We start from the raw sequence: 27241 nt of genomic DNA on the forward strand, positions 1-27241 counted from the left end.
TATCTCTCTCCGTCTCTCTTTCTCCACACATCTCTCTCCCTCTCCGCCTTTGTCTCTGTCTCTCTCCCTGTCTCTCTTTCTCCCTCCCTCTCTCTCTGTCTGTTTCAAGAAGGTCAGTAATGAGAACCAGAGTGGGGGGGAGAGGAGGAGAATTTTTATTTTAACGCGGGGGAGTTGTTGTGATCTGGAACGCGCTGCCTGAAAGGGCGGTGGAAGCAGATTCAATAGTAATTTTCAAAAGGGGGGGGGGGAATTGGATAAATACTCGAAAGGGAGAAATTTGCAGGGCTGTGGGGGGGAAAGAGCAAGGGGAGGGGGAGAGTGGTGACGAATTGAATAGATCTTTCAAAGAGCCGGGCACAATGGGCTGAATGGACTCCTCCTGTGCGGTATCATTCTCTGATTCTTTCTGACAAAGACAGAGAAAGGTTAAGAGAGAGATAGAGAGATTGAAAGCAAGACAGAGAAAGAGAGAAAGAGAAAGAGATACTCAGAGAGAGACAGACACAGACACAGCCTGGGGTTTAAAAGCAGCATTATTTTGTACATTAAACCTGGATGATTTGACTTGTTTTCCTGCCAATGAATTTCTGCAGAACAAGCAGCAACAGATCTGAGAGGTACCAGATTTCAAAGGGTGATTAAACAGAGAGCCTGCAGTCAATCGAGAGTAGCCCTGGTATAGAGAGAACGTGCCGAGCCAGCCCAGAGAAATGGTTGCATCTGAGCGTGTGTGTGTTTGTGTCTGTGTGTGTGTGTATGTATATCTGGCTGTGTCTGTGCGTGAATGAGTGTCTGTCTGTCTGTGTGTGAGTGTCTGTGCGTCTGTCTGTGGCTTTGTGTGAATGAGTGTCTGTCTGGTTTTGTGTGTGTCTGTATATCAGCCTGTGTGTTTGAGTGTGTCTGTGCATCTGTGTCTGTCTGTTTGTGTGTGTGTATCTGCCGATGTCTTTGTGTGTGTCTGTATATCAGCCTGTGTTTGAGTGTGTCTGTGCATCTGTGTCTGTCTGTCTGTGTGTGTGTATCTGGCGATGTCTGTGTGTGAATGAGAGTGTGTGTGTATCTGGCGATGTCTTTGTGTGTGTCTGTATATCAGCCTGTGTGTTTGAGTGTATCTGTGCTTGTGCGTCTGTGTGTGTGTGTGTATCTGACTGTGTGCGTCTGTGTGTGTCTGTGTGTATGTATGTGGCTGTGTGCATCTGTGCGTCTGCGTGTGTGCGCGCGCGCGCCTGTCCGTCCGTGTGCCTGTCTATGTGCGTGAGTGTGTATGCACGACTATGAGTATATATAGGGGCGAGTGATCGATGAACGATCGATTCCGGATTGATTGATCATTAAATCCCAGACTGACTAATGGTAGATTAAAGGGGCAGTGTTAAAGGGTTAACGGGACCGTGTTAAAGGGGGAGGGCTGAAATAGGGCTGTTTTTAATTGTTTTTAGTGGGATTTCTCTGGCTAAGGGGCCCCTTGCTGTTTTCGATTAGTGACTCCGGCAATCGAGACAGACTGTACAGCTGGTTAGAAAGACGAAAAGAAACCATCAAAAGGACTGGTTTGAGGGTGGGTGGCGGGGGATGGGGCAGGGAAGACAGGGCGAAGCGAGGGGGCAGAGGGGAGAGGGGGGGGATGGTGGCGAGGCGATCAGCCCCAGGTTATCACGAACACACGCACAGAGGGGCAGCACTCGGCAGAACAGGAGTGATATACTGATATACCCCCTCTGACAGTATCTGTCATCCTCTCTCTCTCTTATCCCACCCACCCCTTCCAATTCGCCGTCTCTTCTTCCAGCTCTCATTTCCTATCGCCTTCACTGTGTCTGTTACTCTCTCTCTCTCTCTGTCTTTCTCACTCTCTGTCCCCCTCCCTCTCTAACGCTCTCCGTCACACTCTCTCTCTCTCTCTCACACGGCCTTCCTCTACCTCGGTCTCTGTCCATCTCTGTCTCTGTGAGGGGTGTGGGGCAAATCAGAGTGTTACAGTGAGGGATGTGGGATATATCAGAGTGTTACAGTGAGGGGTGTGGGGCAAATCAGAGTGTTACAGTGAGGGATGTGGGATATATCAGACTGTTACAGTGAGGGGTGTGGGATATATCAGAGTGTTACAGTGAGGGGTGTGGGATATATCAGAGTGTTACAGTGAGGGATGTGGGATATATCAGAGTGTTACAGTGAGGGGTGTGGGATATATCAGAGTGTTACAGTGAGGGGTGTGGGATATATCAGAGTGTCACAGTGAGGGGTGTGGGATATATCATGGTGTTACAGTGTGGGGTGTGGGATATATCATGGTGTTACAGTGAGGGGTGTGGGGTATATCATGGTGTTACAGTGAGGGGTGTGGGATATATCAGAGTGTTACAGTGAGGGGTGTGGGGTATATCATGGTGTTACAGTGAGGGGTGTGGGATATATCAGTGTGTTACAGTGAGGGGTGTGGGATATATCAGAGTGTTACAGTGAGGGGTGTGGGGTATATCATGGTGTTACAGTGAGGGGTGTGGGATATATCAGAGTGTTACAGTGAGGGGTGTGGGATATATCATGGTGTTACAGTGAGGGGTGTGGGATATATCAGAGTGTTACAGTGAGGGGTGTGGGATATATCAGTGTGTTACAGTGAGGGGTGTGGGATATATCAGAGTGTTACAGTGAGGGGTGTGGGGTATATCATGGTGTTACAGTGAGGGGTGTGGGATATATCAGAGTGTTACAGTGAGGGGTGTGGGTTATATCAGACTGTTACAGTGAGGGGTGTGGGATATATCAGAGTGTTACAGTGAGGGGTGTGGGATATATCAGAGTGTTACAGTGAGGGGTGTGAGATATATCAGAGTGTTACAGTGAGGGGTGTGGGATATATCAGTGTGTTACAGTGAGGGGTGTGGGATATATCAGACTGTTACAGTGAGGGGTGTGGGATATATCAGAGTGTTACAGTGAGGGGTGTGGGATATATCAGTGTGTTACAGTGAGGGATGTGGGATATATCATGGTGTTACAGTGAGGGGTGTGGGATATATCATGGTGTTACAGTGAGGGGTGTGGGATATATCATGGTGTTACAGTGAGGGGTGTGGGATATATCAGAGTGTTACAGTGAGGGGTGTGGGATATATCATGGTGTTACAGTGAGGGGTGTGGGATATATCAGAGTGTTACAGTGAGGGGTGTGGGATATATCAGTGTGTTACAGTGAGGGGTGTGGGATATATCAGAGTGTTACAGTGAGGGGTGTGGGGTATATCATGGTGTTACAGTGAGGGGTGTGGGATATATCAGAGTGTTACAGTGAGGGGTGTGGGATATATCATGGTGTTACAGTGAGGGGTGTGGGATATATCAGAGTGTTACAGTGAGGGGTGTGGGATATATCAGTGTGTTACAGTGAGGGGTGTGGGATATATCAGAGTGTTACAGTGAGGGGTGTGGGATATATCATGGTGTTACAGTGAGGGGTGTGGGGTATATCAGAGTGTTACAGTGAGGGGTGTGGGATATATCATGGTGTTACAGTGAGGGGTGTGGGATATATCAGAGTGTTACAGTGAGGGGTGTGGGATATATCAGTGTGTTACAGTGAGGGGTGTGGGATATATCAGTGTGTTACAGTGAGGGGTGTGGGATATATCGGACTGTTACAGTGAGGGGTGTGGGATATATCAGAGTGTTACAGTGAGGGGTGTGGGATATATCATGGTGTTACAGTGAGGGGTGTGGGGTATATCAGAGTGTTACAGTGAGGGATGTGGGATATAGAGTGTAACAGTGAGGGGTGTGGGGGACATCAGAGTGGGAAAGAGGGGTTCTATTTCATGGGGCATTGGCATCAGTTTTGGAACCAGGGGGATATGTACCGATGGGACGGTCTCCACCTGAACCGATCTGGAACCAGTGTTCTAGCGAAACGGATAAATAGGGTGGTCTCTAGGACTTGAAACTCGTGACTCGGGGGGAAGGGAAAGGGAAAACGACAGGGAGTATGATGGTAAATAAAAAGGTAAGCAGCAGGTTAACATGTGTGCAGGAGGGTTTAAGTTCAAGGCAGACGATGAAAGAAGCAGAAAGGAAGGATAACTCAGGAGTTATTATTAGAGTTGTTGGGAATCATGAGGGTAAGAAAGCTAGCATAAAGGCACTTTACCTGAATGCTCGTAGCATTCGTAACAAGGTTGATGAGTTAACGGCACAAATCATCGCGAATGAATATGATTTGGTAGCCATTACGGAGACATGGTTACAGGTTGGTCACGACTGGGAATTAAATATCCAGGGGTACCAGACTATTCAGAAGGACAGACAGGAAGGTAAGGGAGGTGGTGTAGCTCTGATACTCAAGGACGACATCAGGGCGGTGCTGAGAGATGATATCGGTTCTATGGAGAATGAGGTTGAATCCATTTGGGTGGAAATTAGAAACTCTCAGAAGAAAAAGTCATTGATAGGCGTAGTCTATAGGCCACCAAATAATAACATCACATTGGGGCGGGCAATAAACAAAGAAATAACTAATGCCTGTAAAAATGGTACGGCAATTACCATGGGGGATTTTAATCTACATGTAGATTGGTCGAACCAGCTCAGTCAGGGTAGCCTTGAGGAGGAGTTCGTTGAGTGTATCCGTGATAGTTTTCTTGAACAGTATGTAATGGAACCGACGAGGGAGCAAGCTATCCTAGATCTAGTACTGTGTAATGAGACAGGAATAATTAATGACCTCATAGTTAGGGATCTTCTTGGAAGGAGTGATCACAGTATGGTTGAATTTAGAATACAGATGGAGAGTGTGAAGATAAAATCCAATACCAGGGCCCTGCGCTTGAACAAGGGAGACTACAATAGAATGAGGGAGGACTTGGCTAAAGTAGACTGGAAACAAAGATTTTATGGTGGGACAGTTGACGAGCAGTGGAGGACTTTCAAAGCAATTTTTCAAAGTGCTCAGCAAAAGTATATTCCAGTGAAAAGGAAAGACTGGAAGAAAAGGGGTAATCTGCCATGGGTGTCGAAGGAAATAAGGGAGGCTATCAAATAGAAAGAGAAGGCATACAAAGTGGCCAAAAACAGCATGAAACTAGAAGATTGGGAAAACTTTAAAGGTCAACAGAAAGCCACAAAAAGAGCTATAAAGAAAAGTAAGATAGAACATGAGAAAAAACTAGCACAGAATATAAAGACTGATAGCAAAAGTTTCTATAAATATATAAAACGAAAAAGAGTGGCTAAAGTAAACGTTGGTCCTTTAGAGGATGAGAAGGGGAATTTAGTTATGGGATATGATGAAATGGCCGAGGCATTGAACAGGTATTTTGTATCGGTCTTCACAGTGGAGGACATTAATAACATGCCAGTAATTGACAAAGACGAACGTAGGTGAGGACCTGGAAACAATCATTATTACGGAAGAGGTAGTGTTGGGCAAGCTAATGGAGCTAAGGATTGATAAGTCTCCTGGCCCTGATGGAATGCATCCCAGGGTACTAAAAGAGATGGCGGGAGAAATAGCAGGTGCACTGGCGGTAATTTTCCAAAATTCGCTGGACTCTGGGGTAGTCCCAGCAGATTGGAAAACAGCAGATGTGACGCCACTGTTTAAAAAGGGAGGTAGACAAAAGATGGGGAATTATAGACCGGTTAGCTTAACCTCTGTAGTGGGGAAGATGCTTGAGTCTATTATCAAGGAAGAAATAGCAGGGCATCTCGATAGAAATTGTCCCGTTGGGCAGACGCAGCATGGGTTCATGAAGGGCAGGTCATGCTTGACAAATCTTTTGGAATTCTATGATGACATTACGAGCAAGGTGGACAATGGGGACCCAGTGGATGTGGTGTACCTAGATTTCCAAAAGGCCTTCGACAAGGTGCCGCACAAGAGGCTGCTGCATAAGATACATAAGATAAGGATGCATGGCGTTAGGGGTAAAGTATTAGCATGGATAGAGGATTGGTTGACTAACAGGAAGCAGAGAGTGGGGATAAATGAGTGCTATTCTGGTTGGCAATCAGTCACTAGTGGTGTGCCTCAGGGATCGGTGTTGGGACCGCAATTATTTACAATTTATATAGATGATTTGGAGTTGGGGACCACGTGTAGGGTGTCAAAGTTTGCAGATGACACTAAGATGAGTGGCAGAGCAAAGTGTGCAGATGACTGTGAAACTTTGCAGAGGAACATAGATACATTGAGTGAGTGGGCAAAGGTCTGGCAGATGGAATACAATATTAATAAATGTGAAGTCATTCATTTCGGTAGGAGTAACAGTAAAAAGGATTATTACTTGAATGGTAAAAAGTTGCAGCATGCTGCTATGCAGAGGGACCTGGGTGTCCTTGTGCATGAATCACAGAAGGTTGGTCTGCAGGTACAGCAAGTAATTAGGAAGGCAAATGGAATTTTGTCCTTCATTGCTAAGGGGATTGAGTTTAAAAGCAGAGAGGTTATGTTGCAGCTGTATAAGGTACTGGAGATGCCGCACCTGGAGTACTGTGTGCAGTTTTGGTCTCCTTACTTGAGAAAGGATGTACTGGCACTGGAGAGGGTGCAGAGGAGGTTCACTAGGTTGATTCCGGAGTTGAGGGGGTTGGCTTATGAGGAGAGACTGAGCAGATTGGGATTATATTCATTGGAATTCAGAAGAATGAGGGGGGATCTTATAGAAACATATAAAATCATGAAGGGAATAGATAAGATACAAGTAGAGGATGTTTCCACTGGCAGGTGAAGCTAGGACAAGAGGGCATAGCCTCAAGATTAGAGGGAGCAGATTTAGGACTGAATTGAGAAGGAACATCTTCACCCAGAGGGTTGTTAATCTATGGAATTCCTTGCCCAGTGAAGTAGTTGACGCTTCTTCAGTAAACGTTTTTAAAGCTAAGGTAGATATCTTTTTGAACAAAAAAGGAATTAAGGGATACGGTGAGAGAGCGGGTAAGTGGATCTGAGTCCACGAAAAGATCAGCCATGATCTTATTGAATGGCGGAGCAGGCTCAAGGGGCCGGACGGCCGACTCCTGCTCCGAGTTCTTATGAATGTATTTAAGGAGGAGGTAGATAGATTTTTGCTATCTCGGGGAGTCAAGGGTTATGCGGAGCAGGGCCGAAAGAGGAGTTGAGGCCTAGGACAGATCAGCCAGGAACTTATTGAATGGCGGGGCAGGCTCGAGGGGCTGAATGGCCTACTCCTGCTCCTATTTCTTGTGTTCTTGTGTTACAGTGAGGGGTGTGGGGTATATCAGAGTGTTACAGTGAGGGGTGTGGGATATATCAGAGTGTTACAGTGAGGGGTGTGGGGTATATCAGAGTGTTACAGTGAGGGGTGTGGGATATATCAGTGTTACAGTGAGGGGTGTGGGGTATATCAGAGTGTTACAGTGAGGGGTGTGGGATATATCAGAGTGTTACAGTGAGGGGTGTGGGGTATATCAGAGTGTTACAGTGAGGGGTGTGGGATATATCAGTGTTACAGTGAGGGGTGTGGGGTATATCAGAGTGTTACAGTGAGGGGTGTGGGATATATCAGAGTGTTACAGTGATGGGTGTGGGGTATATCAGTGTGTTACAGTGAGGGGTGTGGGGTATATCAGAGTGTTACAGTGAGGGATGTGGGATATATCAGAGTGTTACAGTGAGGGATGTGGGGTATATCAGAGTGTTACAGTGAGGGATGTGGGGTATATCAGAGTGTTACAGTGAGGGGTGTGGGATATATCAGAGTGTTACAGTGAGGGATGTGGGGTATATCAGAGTGTTACAGTGAGGGATGTGGGGTATATCAGAGTATTACAGTGAGGGGTGTGGGATATATCAGAGTGTTACAGTGAGGGGTGTGGGATATATCAGAGTGTTACAGTGAGGGATGTGGGGTATATCAGAGTGTTACAGTGAGGGATGTGGGGTATATCAGAGTGTTACAGTGAGGGGTGTGGGGTATATTAGAGTGTTACAGTGAGGGATGTGGGATATATCAGAGTGTTACAGTGAGGGATGTGGGGTATATCAGAGTGTTACAGTGAGGGGTGTGGGGTATATCAGAGTGTTACAGTGAGGGATGTGGGGTACAGCAGAGTGTTACAGTGAGGGGTGTGGGATATATTGGAGTGTTACAGTGAGGGGTGTGGGATATATCAGAGTGTTACTGCGAGGGGTGTCGGGTATATCAGAGTGTTTCAGTGAGGGATGTGGTGTATATCAGAGTGTTACAGTGAGGGGTGTGGTGTATATCAGAGTGTTACAGAGAGGGGTGTGGGATATATCAGAGTGTTACAGTGAGGGATGTGGGATATATCAGAGTGTTACAGTGAGGGGTGTGGGGTATATCAGAGTGTTTCAGTGAGGGATGTGGTGTATATCAGTGTTACAGTGAGGGATGTGGTGTATATCAGAGTGTTACAGTGAGGGATGTGGGATATATCAGAGTGTTACAGTGAGGAGTGTGGAGTATATCAGAGTGTTACAGTGAGGGGTGTGGGGTATATCAGAGTGTTTCAGTGAGGAGTGTGGAGTATATCAGAGTGTTACAGTGAGGGGTGTGGGATATATCAGAGTGTTACAGTGAGGGATGTGGGATATATCAGAGTGTTACAGTGAGGGGTGTGGGATATATCAGAATGTTACAGTGAGGGGTGTGGGATATATCAGAGTGTTACAGTGAGGGGTGTGGGGTATATCAGAGTGTTACAGTGAGGGGTGTGGGATATATCAGAGTGTTACAGTGAGGGGTGTGGGATATATCAGAGTGTTACAGTGAGGGGTGTGGGATATATCAGAGTGTTACAGTGAGGGATGTGGGATATATCAGAGTGTTTTTTTTTTAGAACATGACAGCGCAGTACAGGCCCTTCGGCTCTCGATGTTGCGCCGACCTGTGAAACCATCTGACCGACACTATTCTATTTTCATCCATATGTCTATCCAATGACCACTTAAATGCCCTTAAAGTTGGCGAGTCTACTACTGTTGCAGGCAGGGCATTCCACGCCCCTACTACTCTCTGAGTAAAGAAACTACCTCTGACATCTGTCCTATATCTATCACCCCTCAACTTAAAGCTATGTCCCCTCGTGTTTGCCATCACCATCCGAGGAAAAAGACTCTCACTATCCACCCTATCTAACCCTCTGATTATCTTATATGTCTCTATTAAGTCACCTCTCCTCCTCCTTCTCTCCAACGAAAACAACCTCAAGTCCCTCAGCCTTTCCTCGTAATACCTTCCCTCCATACCAGGCAACATCCTAGTAAATCTCCTCTGCACCCTTTCCATAGCTTCCACATCCTTCCTATAATTCGGTGACCAGAACTGCACGCAATACTCCCGGTGCGGTCTCACCAGAGTTTTGTACAGCTGCAGCATGACCTCGTGGCTCCGAAACTCGATCCCCCTACTAATAAAAGCTAACACACCATATGCCTTCTTAACAGCCTTATTAACCTGGGTAGCAACCTTCAGGGATTTATGTACCTGGACACCAAGATCTCTCTGTTCATCTACACTACCAAGAATCTTCCCATTAGCCCAGTACTCTGCATTCCTGTTACTCCTTCCAAAGTGAATCACCTCGCACTTTTCCGCATTAAACTCCATTTGCCATCTCTCAGCCCAGCTCTGCAACCTATCTATGTCCCTCTGTACCCTACAACATCCTTCGGCACTATCCACAACTCCACCGACCTTAGTGTCATCCGCAAATTTACTAACCCACCCTTCTACACCCTCTTCCAGGTCATTTATAAAAATGACAAACAGCAGTGGCCCCAAAACAGATCCTTGCGGTACACCACTAGTAACTAAACTCCAGGATGAACATTTGCCATCAACCACCACCCTCTGTCTTCTTTCAGCGAGCCAATTTCTGATCCAAAGCTCTAAATCACCTTCAACCCCATACTTCCGTATTTTCTGCAATAGCCTACCGTGGGGAACCTTATCAAACGCCTTACTGAAATCCATATACACCACATCCACTGCTTTACCCTCATCCACCTGTTTGGTCACCTTCTCGAAAAACTCAATATGGTTTGTGAGGCACGACCTACCCGTCACAAAACCGTGCTGACTATCGCTAATGAACTTATTCTTTTCAAGATGATTATAAATCCTGTCTCTTATAACCTTTTCCAACATTTTACCCACAACCGAAGTAAGGCTCACAGGTCTATAATTACCAGGGCTGTCTCTACTCCCCTTCTTGAACAAGGGGACATTTGCTATCCTCCAATCTTCCGGCACTATTCCTGTCGACAATGACGACATAAAGATCAAGGACAAAGGCTCAGCAATCTCCTCCCTCGCTTCCCAGAGAAACCTAGGGTAAATCCCATCTGGCCCAGGGGACTTATCTATTTTCACACTTTCCAAAATTGATAACACCTCCTCCTTGTGAACCTCAATCCCATCTAGCCTAGTAGCCTGAATCTCAGTATTCTCCTCGACAACATTTTCTTTCTCTACTGTAAATACTGACGCAAAATATTCATTTAACACTTCCCCTATCTCCTCTGATTCCACACACAACATCCCACTACTATCCTTGATTGGCCCTAATCTAACTCTAGTAGGGCTGTGGGATATATCAGAGTGTTACAGTGAGGGGTGTGGAATATATCAGAGGGTTACAGTGAGGGGTGTGGGGTATATCAGAGTGTTACAGTGAGGGGTGTGGGGTATATCAGAGTGTTACAGTGAGGGGTGTGGAATATATCAGAGTGTCACAGTGAGGGGTGTGGGATATATCAGAGTGTTACAGTGAGGGGTGTGGGGTATATCAGAGTGTTACAGTGAGGGGTGTGGGGTATATCAGAGTGTTACAGTGATGGGTGTGGAATATATCAGAGTGTCACAGTGAAGGGTGTGGGGTATATCAGAGTGTTACAGTGAGGGATGTGGGATATATCAGTGTGTTACAGTGAGGGGTGTGGGATATATCAGAGTGTTACAGTGAGGGGTGTGGAATATATCTGAGTGTTACAGTGAGGGGTGTGGGATATATCAGAGTGTTACAGTGAGGGGTGTGGAGTATATCTGAGTGTTACAGTGAGGGGTGTGGAGTATATCTGAGTGTTACAGTGAGGGGTGTGGAGTATATCTGAGTGTTACAGTGAGGGGTGTGGAGTATATCTGAGTGTTAAAGTGAGGGGTGTACGGTATATCTGACTGGACCGCCCTTCATTAAGATCCAGCACTGTCATAATGGGCACCAGTTGCCTGTTTCTGCGCTCTTCCACTATATCATGACCCTTTGAACCCCTCAGGGCCCTCACCCCAAGTGACCACATTGTGCACGTGGTGGTCCAGTGGATGTAAAACAGGATCTCTGACCGCACGGGTTATCACATCCACGACCAGATTGAGTCCTCCCACTGACGCACACACAAGCACCGACGCACAGACACACAAGGGTGCGTGCGCGCACAGGCGGATGAGAAACAGGCTCGGGTGCGTTGTGTACTGCACAGGCGCGAGAGGTCTGGGTCGGAGGAGCGTCGTCAGGGCCGGAGGAGGTTACGGAGATGGGGGGAAAGGAGGACGCGGAGGGATTTTAACGCGAGGAGGTGAATTTTAAAAATCGAGACATCGCCGGACCGGGAGCCAGTGTCGGTCAGCGAGCAGAGACCCGGGGAGCAGGGAGGTGTTGGTGCTGGGCGACAGTTAGGATACGGGGCAGCAAAGTTTTGCTTGAGCTGAGGATTTCACACAGAGCAGAACGCCGGCCAGGGTACCGAAGACAGTTTTTCTGCTGGCTCGTGCCTGTTGTTTTCACGTTGATATTCGTCGGGACATATTCACGCTGCAGATTGAGCGTGTTACAGATTAAAAGTTCCCTTCTCCCTCGCGTGTTCATTCAGCTCCCCGCCCCCCACCTCCTCAAAATACATCAATCACTGCGGCCGTTTAATAAACGAGAATGCTAGTTTGGTTAACACGAACTCTGGGTGGTGAACACGTAAACCGGTTAATGCTGGTGTGACCCCCCCCCCCTCGCCCCCCGCTGGTTGATGGGTTAGTTAATGTAAATACAGGTTAGTCGGGGGTTTGAATGGATGTATGTTGGATTGTTCAGTGGTGAGTCTTCGTGCCAGTCAGCGAGCCGGTTTGTGAATGTTGGCCCTTTCTTGCTGTATCCCCACCACTCGCCCTGCACTGTGTGAACCTGTCAGCGTTGGAATGTTTAACCAGGGAATGAGACGTGCGATGAGTGACGAGATTGACTGGAGGAGCTGAGTAGCCCGAGGAGTTGCTTCAGCTTGCTGTCTGTCTGTCTGTCTGTCTCTCTCTCTCTGCCTGTCTGTGTTTCCAGTCGTCATGTGTCACAAGCCCTCCTGTGTCGAACAATCAAAAGCTTTGTGGAGCTGGCAACGGATGAGAAGCAGGCGCCGTGTGAGTCAGTATGTGTCTGTGTGTGTGTGAGAGTCTGTGTGTGTGTGTGAGAGTCTATGTGTGTGAGAGTGTGTGAGAGTCTGTGTGTGTGTGTGAGTCTGTGTGTGTGTGTCTGAGTCAGTGTGTGTGTGTGCATGAGAGTCAGTGTGTGTGTGAGTCTGTGTGTGTGTGTGAGAGTCTATGTGTGTGAGAGTGTGTGAGAGTCAGTGTGTGTGTGAGTCTGTGTGTGTGTGTGAGAGTCTATGTGTGTGAGAGTGTGTGAGAGTCTGTGTGTGTGTGAGAGTCTGTGTGTGTGTGTCTGAGTCAGTGTGTGTGTGTGCGTGAGAGTCAGTGTGTGTGTGAGTCTGTGTGTGTGAGTCTGTGTGTGTGTGTCTGAGTCAGTGTGTGTGTGTGCGTGAGAGTCAGTGTGTGTGTGAGTCTGTGTGTGTGTGTGAGAGTCTATGTGTGTGAGTCAATATATGTGTGTGTGTGAGAGTCTGTGTGTGTGTGTCTGAGTCAGTGTGTGTGTGTGCGTGAGAGTCAGTGTGTGCGTGAGAGTCAGTGTGTGCGTGAGAGTCAGTGTGTGTGTGTGAGTCTGTGTGTGTGTGTGAGAGTCTATGTGTGTGAGAGTGTGTGAGAGTCAGTGTGTGTGAGAGTGTGTGTGTGTGTGAGTCTGTGTGTGTGTGTGAGAGTCTATGTGTGTGAGAGTGTGTGAGAGTCTGAGTGTGTGAGTCAATATATGTGTGTGTGTGAGAGTCGGTGTGTGTACGTGCTATGAGTCACCGTGTGTGAGTCAGTGTGTGTGTTCAGTGTATGTACATGAGTGTGCGTGCGTGCATGCAGGTTCTGCGTGCGCATCAGTGTGTGTGTGCGTGCGTCAATGCGTGAGTGTGTGTGCGTGTGTCGGTGTGTATGCGTGTGTCAGTGTGTGTGTGTGTATGTGTATGCGTGTGTCAATGTGTGTGCGTGTGCGTGTGTCAGTGTGGGCGCGTGTGTCAGTGTGTATGCGTGTGTCAATGTGTGTGCGTGTGTCAGTGTGTCAGTGTGAGTGCATGTGTCAATGTGTATGCGTGTGTCAATGTGTGTGCGTGTGTCAGTGTGTGTGCGTCTGTGCGAGTGTGTGTGCGTGTGTCAGTGTGCGCGCTTGTCAGTGTGTGCGTGTGTGCGTCTGTGCGAGTGTGTGTGCGTGTGTCAGTGTGTGCGCTTGTCAGTGTGTGCGTGTGTGCGTCTGTGCGAGTGTGTGTGCGTGTGTCAGTGTGTGTGCGTGTGTCAGTGTGTCAGTGTGTGCGTGTGTCAGTGTGTGTCAGTGTGTGCGTGCGTGTGTGTGTGAGTGAGGGTGTCAGTGTGAACACAAGAACACCAAGAAATAACAGCAGCAGTAGACTCTGCGACCCATCGAGCCCACTCCGCCGTTCAATACGATCATGGCTGATCTCGGGCTTCAATTCCACTCTCCGCCCACTCCCCATACCCCTCGATTCCCTGAGAGACCAAAAATCTGTCTATCCCAGCCTTAAACGTATTCGATGACTGAGCATCCACAACCCTCTGGGGTAGAGAAATCCAAAGATTCACAACCCTCTGAGTGAAGTAATTTCTCCTCGTCTCTGTCCTAAATGGTCGGCCCCTTATCCTGAGACTGAGCCCCCCGTGTTTCAGATTCCCCGACCGGAGGAAACAATCTCTCCGTATCTACCCTGTCCAGTGGTAGATGACCTCTCATTCTTCTAAACTCCAGAGAATACAGGCCCAATTTACCTGGTCTCTCATCGCAGGACAACACCCCCTCATCCCAGGGACCAATTTACTGAACCTCCAATGCAAGTATATCCTTTCTTAGATGCGGACACTGAATTTATTAATTAACTGAATTTAAATTCCACCAACTCACAGGGTGGAATTTGAACCAATGTCCCCACTAAAGAGGCCTGGAGCTCTGGATTAGGAGCCCAGCAACCATACCACTGTGCCACCATCTCCATTGAGAGTGTCAGTGTGAGTGTGTGTGAGTGTGTGTGTGAATGAGTGTGAGTGCGTCATCAGGAATTACCCAAACAGGTCCAAACCTCTCCTGTCCGCCCAAACAGAGCTGCTAAAAACACGACAGAATGTGCCAACACAGCAAGAATAACTGCAGGCAGATCGCTGTTTACGAACTTGGTGAAGTTCAAACGCGGGCACTGGTTTCAATCCCAGATCATTTGCTCCAACCGCATTCTGAGGAACAGCCAGGAAAACATTCCTCAGGCCCAGCGAACGCCAAAGGCAAAGCTTTCCACGTATTTTATTCTCAATAACAAAACATGTCACAATAAAACTGGATTAATTCAAACACCTCTGACAATCGTTCCAGCAAAGCATCTGCACTAATTTTGTTACAGATCGACATTCCTGTACCCCAGTGTTATACAGCGACAGACCCTCACCCACCAGTACTGTACCCCAGTGTTATACAGCGACAGACCCTCACCCACCAGTACTGTACCCCAGTGTTATACAGTGACAGACCTGTCCCCCACCAGTACTGTACCCCAGTGTTACACAGTGACAGACCTGCCCCCCACCAGTACTGTACCCCAGTGTTATACAGCGACAGACCCTCACCCACCAGTACTGTACCCCAGTGTTATACAGCGACAGACCCTCACCCACCAGTACTGTACCCCAGTGTTACACAGTGACAGACCCTCACCCACCAGTACTGTACCCCAGTGTTATACAGCGACAGACCCTCACCCACCAGTACTGTACCCCAGTGTTATACAGCGACAGACCCTCACCCACCAGTACTGTACCCCAGTGTTATACAGCGACAGACCCTCACCCACCAGTACTGTACCCCAGTGTTACACAGTGACAGACCCTCACCCACCAGTACTGTACCCCAGTGTTATACAGCGACAGACCCTCACCCACCAGTACTGTACCCCAGTGTTATACAGCGACAGACCCTCACCCACCAGTACTGTACCCCAGTGTTATACAGCGACAGACCCTCACCCACCAGTACTGTACCCCAGTGTTACACAGTGACAGACCTGCCCCCCACCAGTACTGTACCCCAGTGTTATACAGCGACAGACCCTCACCCACCAGTACTGTACCCCAGTGTTATACAGTGACAGACCTGCCCCCCACCAGTACTGTACCCCAGTGTTATACAGCGACAGACCCTCACCCACCAGTACTGTACCCCAGTGTTATACAGTGACAGGCCTGTCCCCACCAGTACTGTACCCCAGTGTTATACAGTGACAGACCTGTCCCCACCAGTACTGTACCCCAGTGTTACACAGCGACAGACCCTCACCCACCAGTACTGTACCCCAGTGTTATACAGTGACAGACCTGTCCCCCACCAGTACTGTACCCCAGTGTTACACAGTGACAGACCCTCACCCACCAGTACTGTACCCCAGTGTTATACAGCGACAGACCCTCACCCACCAGTACTGTACCCCAGTGTTACACAGCAACAGACCCGTCCCCCACCAGTACTGTACCCCAGTGTTACACAGTGACAGACCTGTCCCCTCCAGTACTGTACCCCGGTGTTACACAGCGACAGACCCGTCCCCCACCAGTACTGTACCCCGGTGTTACACAGCGACAGACCCGTTCCCCCACCAGTACTGTACCCCGGTGTTACACAGAGACAGACCCGTCCCCCACCAGTACTGTACCCCGGTGTTACACAGCGACAGACCCGTCCCCCACCAGTACTGTACCCCGGTGTTACACAGCGACAGACATGTCCCCACCAGTACTGTACCCCAGTGTTATACAGCGACAGACCTGTCCCCACCAGTACTGTACCCCGGTGTTATACAGCGACAGACCTGAACCCACCAGTACTGTACCCCGGTGTTACACAGCGACAGACCCGTCCCCCACCAGTACTGTACCCCAGTGTTATACAGCGACAGACCTGTACCCACCAGTACTGTACCCCGGTGTTACACAGCAACAGACCCGTGCCCACCAGTACTGTACCCCAGTGTTATACAGTGACAGACCCTCACCCACCAGTACTGTACCCCAGTGTTATACAGCGACAGACCCTCACCCACCAGTACTGTTACACAGCAACAGACCCGTCCCCCACCAGTACTGTACCCCAGTGTTACACAGTGACAGACCTGTCCCCTCCAGTACTGTACCCCAGTGTTACACAGCGACAGACCCGTCCCCCACCAGTACTGTACCCCAGTGTTACACAGTGACAGACCTGTCCCCTCCAGTACTGTACCCCGGTGTTACACAGCGACAGACCCGTCCCCCACCAGTACTGTACCCCGGTGTTACACAGCGACAGACCCGTCCCCTCCAGTACTGTACCCCGGTGTTACACAGAGACAGACCCGTCCCCCACCAGTACTGTACCCCGGTGTTACACAGCGACAGACCCGTCCCCCACCAGTACTGTACCCCGGTGTTACACAGCGACAGACCTGTCCCCACCAGTACTGTACCCCAGTGTTATACAGCGACAGACCTGTCCCCACCAGTACTGTACCCCGGTGTTATACAGCGACAGACCTGAACCCACCAGTACTGTACCCCGGTGTTACACAGCGACAGACCCGTCCCCCACCAGTACTGTACCCCAGTGTTATACAGCGACAGACCTGTCCCCACCAGTACTGTACCCCAGTGTTATACAGCGACAGACCTGTCCCCACCAGTACTGTACCCCAGTGTTATACAGCGACAGACCTGTCCCCACCAGTACTGTACCCCGGTGTTACACAGTGACAGACCTGTCCCCACCAGTACTGTACCCCAGTGTTATACAGCGACAGACCTGTCCCCACCAGTACTGTACCCCAGTGTTATACAGCGACAGACCTGTCCCCACCAGTACTGTACCCCGGTGTTACACAGTGACAGACCTGTCCCCACCAGTACTGTACCCCAGTGTTATACAGCGACAGACCTGTCCCCACCAGTACTGTACCCCAGTGTTATACAGCGACAGACCTGTCCCCACCAGTACTGTACCCCGGTGTTACACAGTGACAGACCTGTCCCCACCAGTACTGTACCCCAGTGTTATACAGCGACAGACCTGTCCCCACCAGTACTGTACCCCGGTGTTATACAGTGACAGACCTGTCCCCACCAGTACTGTACCCCAGTGTTACACAGTGACAGACCCGTCCCCCACCAGTACTGTACCCCGGTGTTACACAGCGACAGACCCGTCCCCCACCAGTACTGTACCCCGGTGTTACACAGCGACAGACATGTCCCCACCAGTACTGTACCCCAGTGTTATACAGCGACAGACCTGTCCCCACCAGTACTGTACCCCGGTGTTATACAGCGACAGACCTGAACCCACCAGTACTGTACCCCGGTGTTACACAGCGACAGACCCGTCCCCCACCAGTACTGTACCCCAGTGTTATACAGCGACAGACCTGTACCCACCAGTACTGTACCCCGGTGTTACACAGCAACAGACCCGTGCCCACCAGTACTGTACCCCAGTGTTATACAGTGACAGACCCTCACCCACCAGTACTGTACCCCAGTGTTATACAGCGACAGACCCTCACCCACCAGTACTGTTACACAGCAACAGACCCGTCCCCCACCAGTACTGTACCCCAGTGTTACACAGTGACAGACCTGTCCCCTCCAGTACTGTACCCCAGTGTTACACAGCGACAGACCCGTCCCCCACCAGTACTGTACCCCAGTGTTACACAGTGACAGACCTGTCCCCTCCAGTACTGTACCCCGGTGTTACACAGCGACAGACCCGTCCCCCACCAGTACTGTACCCCGGTGTTACACAGCGACAGACCCGTCCCCTCCAGTACTGTACCCCGGTGTTACACAGAGACAGACCCGTCCCCCACCAGTACTGTACCCCGGTGTTACACAGCGACAGACCCGTCCCCCACCAGTACTGTACCCCGGTGTTACACAGCGACAGACCTGTCCCCACCAGTACTGTACCCCAGTGTTATACAGCGACAGACCTGTCCCCACCAGTACTGTACCCCGGTGTTATACAGCGACAGACCTGAACCCACCAGTACTGTACCCCGGTGTTACACAGCGACAGACCCGTCCCCCACCAGTACTGTACCCCAGTGTTATACAGCGACAGACCTGTCCCCACCAGTACTGTACCCCAGTGTTATACAGCGACAGACCTGTCCCCACCAGTACTGTACCCCAGTGTTATACAGCGACAGACCTGTCCCCACCAGTACTGTACCCCGGTGTTACACAGTGACAGACCTGTCCCCACCAGTACTGTACCCCAGTGTTATACAGCGACAGACCTGTCCCCACCAGTACTGTACCCCAGTGTTATACAGCGACAGACCTGTCCCCACCAGTACTGTACCCCGGTGTTACACAGTGACAGACCTGTCCCCACCAGTACTGTACCCCAGTGTTATACAGCGACAGACCTGTCCCCACCAGTACTGTACCCCAGTGTTATACAGCGACAGACCTGTCCCCACCAGTACTGTACCCCGGTGTTACACAGTGACAGACCTGTCCCCACCAGTACTGTACCCCAGTGTTATACAGCGACAGACCTGTCCCCACCAGTACTGTACCCCGGTGTTATACAGTGACAGACCTGTCCCCACCAGTACTGTACCCCAGTGTTACACAGTGACAGACCTGTCCCCACCAGTACTGTACCCCGGTGTTACACAGCGACAGACCTGAACCCACCAGTACTGTACCCCGGTGTTACACAGCGACAGACCCGTCCCCCACCAGTACTGTACCCCAGTGTTATACAGCGACAGACCTGTACCCACCAGTACTGTACCCCGGTGTTACACAGCAACAGACCCGTGCCCACCAGTACTGTACCCCAGTGTTATACAGTGACAGACCCTCACCCACCAGTACTGTACCCCAGTGTTATACAGCGACAGACCCTCACCCACCAGTACTGTACCCCAGTGTTACACAGCAACAGACCCGTCCCCCACCAGTACTGTACCCCAGTGTTACACAGTGACAGACCTGTCCCCTCCAGTACTGTACCCCGGTGTTACACAGCGACAGACCCGTCCCCCACCAGTACTGTACCCCGGTGTTACACAGCGACAGACCCGTTCCCCCACCAGTACTGTACCCCGGTGTTACACAGTGACAGACCCGTCCCCTCCAGTACTGTACCCCGGTGTTACACAGAGACAGACCCGTCCCCCACCAGTACTGTACCCCGGTGTTACACAGCGACAGACCCGTCCCCCACCAGTACTGTACCCCGGTGTTACACAGCGACAGACCTGTCCCCACCAGTACTGTACCCCAGTGTTATACAGCGACAGACCTGTCCCCACCAGTACTGTACCCCGGTGTTACACAGCGACAGACCCGTCCCCCACCAGTACTGTACCCCAGTGTTATACAGCGACAGACCTGTCCCCACCAGTACTGTACCCCAGTGTTATACAGCGACAGACCTGTCCCCTCCAGTACTGTACCCCAGTGTTATACAGTGACAGACCTGTCCCCACCAGTACTGTACCCCAGTGTTATACAGCGACAGACCTGTCCCCACCAGTACTGTACCCCAGTGTTATACAGTGACAGACCTGTCCCCACCAGTACTGTACCCCAGTGTTATACAGCGACAGACCCGTCCCCCACCAGTACTGTACCCCAGTGTTATACAGTGACAGACCTGTCCCCTCCAGTACTGTACCCCAGTGTTATACAGTGACAGACCCGTCCCCCACCAGTACTGTACCCCAGTGTTATACAGCGACAGACCTGTCCCCTCCAGTACTGTACCCCAGTGTTATACAGTGACAGACCTGTCCCCACCAGTACTGTACCCCAGTGTTATACAGCGACAGACCTGTCCCCACCAGTACTGTACCCCAGTGTTATACAGCGACAGACCTGCCCCCACCAGTACTGTACCCCAGTGTTATACAGTGACAGACCTGTCCCCACCAGTACTGTACCCCAGTGTTATACAGCGACAGACCCGTCCCCCACCAGTACTGTACCCCAGTGTTATACAGTGACAGACCTGTCCCCTCCAGTACTGTACCCCAGTGTTATACAGTGACAGACCCGTCCCCCACCAGTACTGTACCCCAGTGTTATACAGCGACAGACCTGTCCCCACCAGTACTGTACCCCGGTGTTACACAGCAACAGACCCGTGCCCACCAGTACTGTACCCCCAGACCTGTCCCCACCGGTACCGCACCCCAGTGTTGTACGGCGACAGACCCGTCCCCCCACCAGTACCGTACCCCAGTGTTATACAGCGACAGACCCGTCCCCCCACCAGTACCGTACCCCAGTGTTATACAGCGACAGACCCGTCCCCTCCGGTGCCGCACCCCAGTGTTGTACGGCGACAGACCCGTCCCCCCACCAGTACTGTACCCCAGTGTTATACAGCGACAGACCCGTCCCCACCAGTACTGTACCCCAGTGTTATACAGCGACAGACCCGTCCCCACCAGTACTGTACCCCAGTGTTATACAGCGACAGACCCGTCCCCTCCGGTACCGTACCCCAGTGTTATACAGCGACAGACCCGTCCCCACCAGTACTGTACCCCAGTGTTATACAGCGACAGACCCGTCCCCCCACCAGTACCGTACCCCAGTGTTGTACGGCGACAGACCTGTCCCCACCAGTACTGTACCCCAGTGTTATACAGTGACAGACCTGTCCCCACCAGTACTGTACCCCAGTGTTATACAGTGACAGACCTGTCCCCTCCGGTACCGTACCCCAGTGTTATACAGCGACAGACCCGTCCCCACCAGTACTGTACCCCAGTGTTATACAGCGACAGACCCGTCCCCCCACCAGTACCGTACCCCAGTGTTATACAGCGACAGACCCGTCCCCCCACCAGTACCGTACCCCAGTGTTATACAGCGACAGACCCGTCCCCTCCGGTGCCGCAACCCAGTGTTATCGAGTGAATTCTGGAAGGTTTGACTGACAATTCACATTGCTGGGCTTCTGCCTCAGTTCCAACTGACGGCCATCCTGGGGGATGTGGGCGGTTGACATCCCGAAACTCTGCTAAATTTCCCGGAACCCTCGTGGAATGAAAGCAGGAACATGACCTGCTTCCCCCGTGAATGGGACCTTCCACTGCATCGCTGGGGCCTTGATAGTGTTCAGCGTCTCACCGTCTGTGCCGTCCAAGAGAAACGCTGGCTCCTGCCTCGAGGAAGGTCATTGTCGGGCCTTTATGGGGGTTGGAGGGGGCAATGGCAGTGGGAGGGGCGGTGAGCACTGTTTGTAGGGGTATTTGATCTTGTAGGCGGTGGAGGTTGTGGGTTTGGGAGGCGCTGTTGATGAAGCCGAGTCTGACTCGCCTGTTTTTTTCCGCCCCCGCAGCCGTGGAGACCCAGAGCACGAGCTCGGAGGAAATGGTCCCCAGTTCCCCGTCACCCCCTCCGCCTCCCCGGGTTTACAAGCCCTGCTTCGTGTGTCAGGACAAGTCTTCAGGTTATCACTACGGAGTCAGCTCGTGCGAGGGCTGCAAGGTTAGTAGCTGCCTTCGCGTTCTCACACTCGCACCCAGCCTCGCGCGTTCTCTCACTCGCACCCAGCCTCGCGCGTTCTCACACTCGCACCCAGCCTCGCGCGTTCTCACACTCGCACCCAGCCTCGCGCGTTCTCACACTCGCACCCAGCCTCGCGCGTTCTCACACTCGCACTCAGCCTCGCGCGTTCTCACACTCGCACCTTCACACAATCACATGTTCACATTCACACACTCACATGTTGACACTCACAATCTCTGACACACACACACACGTTCACCCAGTCACACTCATGTGCGCGCACACAAACAAACACGTGTGCGTGCGTAGCCTCGCTGACACATACGTGTTCAGCTGCACATGCGTGCAGGGGACTAACGGGTACACTGGTTCCCGAAGATCACATGAGGAGGGGAGACGATAACCCTCCCGCACTCCGAGAGAAACCCTCTCATTCCCAGCTGCTACTCCCCATTCCGGGGGAGGGACACCCCACCCACCCCCCGCCCCACCCCACCTCTTCGTTCCCGAAGGGCAGGATCCTGGCACCCTATTCCGAGGCTGAATCAATTCCTTTGGCGCAATAAGCCATTCCCGCCCTGGGAATTAACTTCCGTGTGCGGTACTGAGTCACACACACTGGCTCCAGGCTCCGCGCCCGGATGCCCTGCCTCTGGGTTAACGAGAGAGGGAGGGAGGGAGGGATTCCCGTGATTCTGCTGGAAAGTGCGTGGGTGGCGGGTGAGGTACTCGACGTGATGCCCCTTGCAGTCAAATATCCCGCCGATACTAAATGACTGGTCATTCCCAGACCCTGACTGTATCCGACACGAAACCCGGAATGGGGAAAGAAGAGGGGGGCGGGGAGCGGTCAGTGACAAAATCCAAGAGTGGCCGGAAACCCGGGGTGGATCACGGCTAGAAAACGCGGGACACGGGGTTGAGGGGTGGGGACCAGTGGGTTTAATCACAAAAAAATCAGGGTGCGAAGCCAGGTTGGGAAGTAGGTTGGCTGCAAAACGTGGAGTAGATCCAAGGCTAAATCTGGAAGGGACCGCCCCCCCCACCACCACCACCCACTCCCCGCGTTCATAAACCCTGGAACAGATCCAGAACTAAACTGGGAATGGATGGGGTCAATCCAGGAAAACCCGGGACGGATTCCGTCACCACTAGCCCCCCCCCCCCCCCCGATCACCACCCCCTCCCACAAACAAACGTGGAGCGGGTCAGTCTCAAAAGGTGCTCCGGATCCGTCCCCGAACCCGCTAGGAGGGGAGGGAAGGTGGTGCATGGAGCCTTGCCGTCCCGCGAGGTCTCCCGTGTACGAATAGCACCCGATTAACGGGCGTCGTTATTGTCCCCCCCCCCACCCCGGCTCCCGTGTTTGCAGGGGTTTTTCCGACGCAGCATCCAGAAGAACATGGTTTACACCTGCCACCGAGACAAGAGCTGTGCCATCAACAAAGTGACGAGGAACCGCTGTCAGTACTGTCGGCTGCAGAAGTGCTTCGAAGTCGGAATGTCGAAGGAGTGTAAGAGAGGGTCAGGGAACCTCGCGGGTCGTGAGGGAAGGAGTGTAAGAGAGGGTGAGGGAACCTCGCGGGTCGTGTGGGAAGGAGTGTAAGAGAGGGTCAGGGAACCTCGCGGGTCGTGTGCGGGAAGGAGTGTAAGAGAGGGTCAGGGAACCTCGCGGGTCGTGAGGGAAGGAGTGTAAGAGAGGGTGAGGGAACCTCGCGGGTCGTGTGCGGGAAGGAGTGTAAGAGAGGGTCAGGGAACCTCGCGGGTCGTGAGGGAAGGAGTGTAAGAGAGGGTCAGGGAACCTCGCGGGTCGTGAGGGAAGGAGTGTAAGAGAGGGTGAGGGAACCTCGCGGGTCGTGTGGGAAGGAGTGTAAGAGAGGGTGAGGGAACCTCGCGGGTCGTGTGGGGGAAAGGAGTGTAAGAGAGGGTGAGGGAACCTCGCAGGTCGTGGGGGGAAGGAGTGTAAGAGAGGGTCAGGGAACCTCGCGGGTCGTGGGGGGAAGGAGTGTAAGAGAGGGTGAGGGAACCTCGCGGGTCGTGTGGGAAGGAGTGTAAGAGAGGGTGAGGGAACCTCGCGGGTCGTGTGGGGGAAAGGAGTGTAAGAGAGGGTGAGGGAACCTCGCGGGTCGTGTGGGAAGGAGTGTAAGAGAGGGTGAGGGAACCTCGCGGGTCATGTGGGGGAAAGGAGTGTAAGAGAGGGTGAGGGAACCTCGCAGGTCGTGGGGGGAAGGAGTGTAAGAGAGGGTCAGGGAACCTCGCGGGTCGTGTGCGGGAAGGAGTGTAAGAGAGGGTGAGGGAACCTCGCGGGTCGTGAGGGAAGGAGTGTAAGAGAGGGTCAGGGAACCTCGCGGGTCGTGGGGGGAAGGAGTGTAAGAGAGGGTCAGGGAACCTCGCGGGTCGTGAGGGAAGGAGTGTAAGAGAGGGTGAGGGAACCTCGCGGGTCGTGTGGGAAGGAGTGTAAGAGAGGGTGAGGGAACCTCGCGGGTCGTGGGGGGGAAGGAGTGTAAGAGAGGGTGAGGGAACCTCGCGGGTCGTGTGTGGGAAGGACTGTAAGAGAGGGTGAGGGAACCTCGCGGGTCGTGTGGGGGAAAGGAGTGTAAGAGAGGGTCAGGGAACCTCGCGGGTCGTGAGGGAAGGAGTGTAAGAGAGGGTGAGGGAACCTCGCAGGTCGTGGGGGGAAGGAGTGTAAGAGAGGGTGAGGGAACCTCGCAGGTCGTGGGGGGAAGGAGTATAAGAGAGGGTCAGGGAACCTGGCGGGTCGTGTGGGGGAAGGAGTGTAAGAGAGGGTCAGGGAACCTCGCGGGTCGTGGAGGGGAAGGAGTGTAAGAGAGAGTCAGGGAACCTCGCGGGTCGTGTGCGGGAAGGAGTGTAAGAGAGGGTGAGGGAACCTCGCGGGTCGTGTGGGGGAAGGAGTGTAAGAGAGGGTGAGGGAACCTCGCGGGTCGTGTGGGGGGGTGGTGGGTGGGTGGAGGGGGTCAGGGAACCTCGCGGGTCGTGGTGGGGTGGTGGGTGGGTGGAGGGGGTGACTCGTACACCCGAATCCCAGAGTCTCCGTATCTGTCCCTGGATCTCTCCCTCTCTCTCCATCTCTCTCACCTCTCCCTCCTTCCCTCTCCCTCCCTCTCCCTCCTGCTCTCTCCCTCCCTCCCTCAGACTCCCTCCCTCTCCCTCCCTCTCTCCCCCTCCCCCCTCCCTTTCTCCCCCTCCCCCTCCCCCTCTCGCCCACCCTCCCTCTCCCTCCCTCTTCCTCCTTCTCTCGCCCACCCTCCCTCCCTCTCCCACCCTTCCTCTCCCTCCTTCTCTCTCTCTCCATCCCTCCCTCCCTCTCTCTCTCTCCCTACCTCCCTCCCTCTCTCTCTCTCCCTCCCTGCCCCTCCCTCTCTCACCGTCCCTCCCTCTCCTCTCCCTCTCTCCCTCTCTCTGTCTCCCTCCCTCTCCCTCCCTCCGTCTCTGTCTGTCTCTACCAGTCGTTCTCTGCCTCTCTCTCTCTCCACCACTTTCTCTCTCCACCTGTCTCTGACTCTGTCTCTCTGCCTGTCTCTCTCTCTCTATCTTTGTCCATCTCTCTCTCTCCCTCTGTTTGTCACTTTCTCTCCCTCTGATTCTGTTTCTCTCCAGCTCTCCCTCCCTCTCTCTCTCCCTCCCCCTCTCGCCCTCCCTCCCTCGCCCTCCCTCCCCCTCCTTCTCTCGGCCTCCCTCCCTCTCCCTCTCTCGCCCTCCCTCCCTCGTCCTCCTTCTCTCTCGTTCTCTCGCCCTCCCTCTCCCTCCCTCCCTCTCTCTCCCGCCCTCCCTCTCCCTCTCTCTCTTCGTCCCTCCCCCTCCCTCTCTCGCTCCTCCCCCTCCCTCTCTCGCCCTACCTCCCCCTCCCTCTCTCGCCCCCCCTCCCTCCCTCCCCCTCCTCGTCTCTCGGCCTCCCTCCTCTCCCTCTCGCCCTCCTTCTCTCTCGTTCTCTCGCCCTCCCTCTCCCTCCTCCCTCCCTCTCTCTCCCGCCCTCTCTCTCCCGCCTCTCTTCCTCCCTCCCCCTCCCCCTCTCGCTCCTCCCCCTCCCTCTCTCGCCCTACCTCCCCCTCCCTCTCTCGCCCTCCCCTCCCTCTCTCTCTCGCCCTCCCTCCCTCTCTCTCGCCCACCCTCCATCCCTGTCTCGCCAGCCCTCCCTCCCTCCCTCTCTCGCCCGCCCACCCTCCCTCTCCCTCCCTCTCTCGCCGCTCTCCCTCTCCCTCCCTCCCTCTCTCGCCCGCCCGCCCTCCCTCCCTCCCCCGCCCACCCTTTCGATCTCGCCCTCCCCCTCCCCCTCTCTCGCCCGCCCTCCCTCCCCCCCTCTCGCCCGCACCGCCCTCCCTCCCTCTCTCGCCTCCCTCCTCCCTCTCTCGCCATCCCTCCCTCCCCCTCTCTCGCCATCCCTCCCTCCCCCTCTCTCGCCCTCCCCTCCCTCCCCTCTCCCCTCTCTCAGCCCTCCCTCCCTCCCCCTCTCTCGCCCTCCCCTCCCTCCCCTCTCTCGCCCTCCCTCCTCTCCCTCTCTCGCCCTCCCTCCCTCTCCCTCTCTCGCCCTCCCTCCCTCTCCTCTCTCGCCCTCCCTCCCTCTCTCTCTGTCTGTCTCTACCAGTCGTTCTCTGCCTCTCTCTCTCCACCTGTCTGTCTCTGACTCTGTCTCTCTGCCTGTCTCTCTCTATCTTTCTCCATCTCTCTCTCTCTTCCTCACTCCCTCTCCCTCTGATTCTGTTTCTCTCCAGCTCTCTCTCCCTCTGTCTCTCTCCCTCCCTCTCTCTCTCTCTGCCTTTCGCTCTCTCTCCGTCTGTCCGAATAAGTGACTCAGGGCCCTGTGAAAGGCTGCCCTCCTGTGTTAAAGGCTTTGTTCCCTGTGGGACTCTGGGCCCTGACCATGGGCTCTGGGCCCTGACCGTGGGCCTGTGCTGGTGAATTATAGGCACTCAGTGGTCTCCACGTGTATCTGTGAGCTGGGGTCATTCCTCCTGTCTCTGTGGACATGACCCTCACTGACTGGTCACAGGGTCAACATCAATCACTGTCTCTTCAGCTCAGGCTGGTCACTCACTTCACACACAGATAGCGGAGTGGGTGAGGGACAGGGTGGGTGAGAGAGAAAGAGAGTGAGGGACAGGGAGGGTGAGAGTGAAAGGGACAGAGAGTGAGGGACAGGGAGAGTGAGAGACAGACAGATAGGAGTGAGAGTGAAAGTGAGAGACAGACAGAAACAGATAGCGGAGTGGGTGAGGGACAGGGTGGGTGAGAGAGAAAGGGATAGAGAAGAGAGTGAGGGACAGGGAGAGTGAGAGACAGACAGATAGGGAGTGAGAGTGAAAGTGAGAGACAGACAGAAACAGATA

General features: G+C 52.8%; 1 pseudogene; it reads left to right on the plus strand.

Annotated features, from left to right (window-relative positions):
- LOC137366480 (retinoic acid receptor gamma-like) overlaps positions 1–27241 on the plus strand; it is a 46777-nt pseudogene that overhangs the window by 14972 nt on the left and 4564 nt on the right.

Source organism: Heterodontus francisci, unplaced genomic scaffold, assembly GCF_036365525.1.
Source record: "Heterodontus francisci isolate sHetFra1 unplaced genomic scaffold, sHetFra1.hap1 HAP1_SCAFFOLD_1329, whole genome shotgun sequence".
Taxonomy (NCBI): domain Eukaryota; kingdom Metazoa; phylum Chordata; class Chondrichthyes; order Heterodontiformes; family Heterodontidae; genus Heterodontus; species Heterodontus francisci.